We start from the raw sequence: 3,374 nt of genomic DNA, 5'->3' as shown, positions 1-3,374 counted from the left end.
CAGTGAGTGTGACTCAATTTGCTTGTACATCAAATCCATTTCCCCCATTAAAAAGAATTGAATGTCTTTAATCCATTGGGAGGCGGGACGTTGGCCGACTGGTTAGAGCGTCAGCCTCCAAGTCCTGAGGACCGGGGTTCAATCCCCGGCCCTGCCTGTGTGGAGTTTGCATGTTCTCCCGTGCCTGCGTGGGTTTTCTCCGGGCACTCCGGTTTCCTCCCACTTCCCAAAAACATGCATGAATTGGAGACTCTAAATTCCCCGTAGGTGTGAATGTGAGTGTGAATGTTTGTTTGTTTGTATGTGCCCTGCGATTGGCTAGCAACCAGTTCAGGATGTACCCCACCTCCTGCCCGATGATAGCTGGGATAAACTCCAGCACGCACGCGACCCTCGTGAGGAGAAGCGGCTCAGAAAATGGATGGATGGATGGATAATCCATTGGGAACCTTCCAAAAAAAATGCTCTCAACTTAAAGCAAATGTGGCCCAAGCGACAAGGCCTAAGTGGAAAAACTGCAAAGCTGGGGCACTGTGGAGGATCACAAGCAGACAGCCTCTTAGCTCCACTCTCAGATAGTGACGACATGACATCACACTCCTCACACTGATGAAGATGATGATGATAAAACGTCCAAAGGTGTTATGGCATGTCACACTGACAACAAACGATGGAAATGTTTTCAGTGTGGGAAAACCTTTGCTTGTAAGAGCGAACGACACATGAGAAGACACACTGGAGAGAAAGCTTTTGCTTGTTCAGTTTGTGGTCAAAGAGTCTCTACAAAGTATTGGCCTAATAAACACAAAGTGTGCTGGTGGGAATCGCGGCGATCAAGAAGCTTTCATTGACATTGTAAATGTTTAATATCAAAAGTAATGACTATCATAAGGATTTACAAAAATCTATATTCGTGTATTTTATCTACCACATTCATCATCGTGTTGTCTTTGTCTTTTCTAAAAACGTTCCGTTACAAATGTTACAAATTAGCACTGGTGCCAAAATACACAAAGTAATGCATGCCTTGTTTTCCAATAATTTAGTGATGTCCATATCAAATAAATGAATGATTGATTGAACTGGACTGGTCGAAGTCGAAGTCAAAGAAGAAGAAGAAGAAGAGGTGGAAAGCGGGTTCTTCGGCAGAAAGAGAAGAGGAAAACACAGAGCCTAGAACTGAATGTGGGGACTTTGAATGTTGGGACTATGACAGGAAAATCCCGGGAGTTGGTTGACATGATGATTAGGAGAAAGGTTGATATATTGTGTGTCCAGGAGACCAGGTGGAAAGGCAGTAAGGCTAGAAGTTTAGGGGCAGGGTTTAAATTATTTTACCATGGTGTAGATGGGAAGAGAAATGGAGTCGGGGTTATTTTAAAAGAAGAGTTGGCTAAGAATGTCTTGGAGGTGAAAAGAGTATCAGATCGAGTGATGAGGCTGAAATTTGAAATTGAGGGTGTTATGTGTAATGTGATTAGTGGCTATGCCCCACAGGTAGGATGTGACCTAGAGGTGAAAGAGAAATTCTGGAAGGAGCTAGATGATGTAGTTCTGAGCATCCCAGACAGAGAGAGAGTCGTAATTGGTGCAGATTGTAATGGACATGTTGGTGAAGGTAATAAGGGTGATGAAGAAGTGATGGGTAAGTACGGTATCCAGGAAAGGAACTTGGAGGGACAGATGGTGGTAGACTTTGCAACAAGGATGCAAATGGCTGTAGTGAACACTTTTTTCCAGAAGAGGCACGAACATAGGGTGACCTACAAGAGCGGAGGTAGAAGCACACAGGTGGATTACATCTTGTGCAGACGATGTAATCTGAAGGAGGTTACCAACTGTAAGGTAGTGGTAGGGGAGAGTGTGGCTAGACAGCATAGGATGGTGGTGTGTAAGATGACTCTGGTGGTGGGGAGGAAAATTAGGAAGACAAAGGCAGAGAAGAGAACCATGTGGTGGAAGCTGAGACAGGACGAGTGTTGTGCAGCTTTTCGGGAAGAGGTGATACAGGCTCTCGGTGGACGGGAAGAGCTTCCAGAAGACTGGACCACTGCAGCCAAGGTGATCAGAGAAGCAGGCAGGAGAGTACTTGGTGTATCTTCTGGCAGGAAAGGAGAGAAGGAGACTTGGTGGTGGAACCTCACAGTACAGGAAATCATACAAGGAAAACGGTTAGCTAAGAAGAAGTGGGACACTGAGAGGACCGAGGAGAGGCGAATGGAATACATTGAGATGCGACACAGGGCAAAGGTAGAGGTGGCAAAGGCAAAACAAGAGGCATATGATGACATGTATGGCAGGTTGGACACTAAAGAAGGAGAAAAGGATCTATACAGGCTGGCCAGACAGAGGGATAGAGATGGCAAGGATGTGCAGCAGGTTAGGGTGATTAAGGATAGAGATGGAAATATGTTGACTGGTGCCAGCAGTGTGCTAGGTAGATGGAAAGAATACTTCGAGGAGTTGATGAATGAGGAAAATGATAGAGAAGGGAGAGTAGAAGAGGCAAGTGTGGTGGACCAGGAAGTGGCAATGATTAGTAAGGGGGAAGTTAGAAAGGCATTAAAGAGAATGAAAAATGGAAAGGCAGTTGGTCCTGATGACATTCCTGTGGAGGTATAGAAGCATCTAGGAGAGGTGGCTGTGGAGTTTTTGACCAGCTTGTTCAATAGAATTCTAGTGCGTGAGAAGATGCCTGAGGAATGGAGGAAAAGTGTACTGGTGCCCATTCTTAAGAACAAAGGTGATGTGCAGAGCTGTGGCAACTATAGAGGAATAAAGTTGATGAGCCACACAATGAAGTTATGGGAAAGAGTAGTGGAGGCTAGACTCAGGACAGAAGTGAGTATTTGCGAGCAACAGTATGGTTTCATGCCTAGAAAGAGTACCACAGATGCATTATTTGCCTTGAGGATGTTGATGGAAAAGTACAGAGAAGGTCAGAAGGAGCTACATTGTGTCTTTGTAGATCTAGAGAAAGCCTATGACAGAGTACCCAGAGAGGAACTGTGGTACTGCATGCGGAAGTCTGGAGTGGCAGAGAAGTATGTTAGAATAATACAGGACATGTACGAGGGCAGCAGAACAGCGGTGAGGTGTGCTGTCGGTGTGACAGAAGAATTTAAGGTGGACGTGGGACTGCATCAGGGATCAGCCCTGAGCCCCTTCCTTTTTGCAGTGGTGATGGATAGGCTGACAGATGAGGTTAGACTGGAATCCCCGTGGACCATGATGTTTGCAGATGACATTGTGATCTGCAGTGAAAGCAGGGAGCAGCTGGAGGAACAGTTAGAAAGATGGAGGCATGCACTGGAAAGAAGAGGAATGAAGATTAGCCGAAGTAAAACAGAATATATGTGCATGAATGAGAGGGG

This window comes from Phyllopteryx taeniolatus, chromosome 23 (genome assembly GCF_024500385.1).
Source record: "Phyllopteryx taeniolatus isolate TA_2022b chromosome 23, UOR_Ptae_1.2, whole genome shotgun sequence".
NCBI lineage: Eukaryota > Metazoa > Chordata > Actinopteri > Syngnathiformes > Syngnathidae > Phyllopteryx > Phyllopteryx taeniolatus.
The sequence above is the reverse complement of the archived record's forward strand: the minus strand, read 5'-3'. Positions refer to the sequence as shown.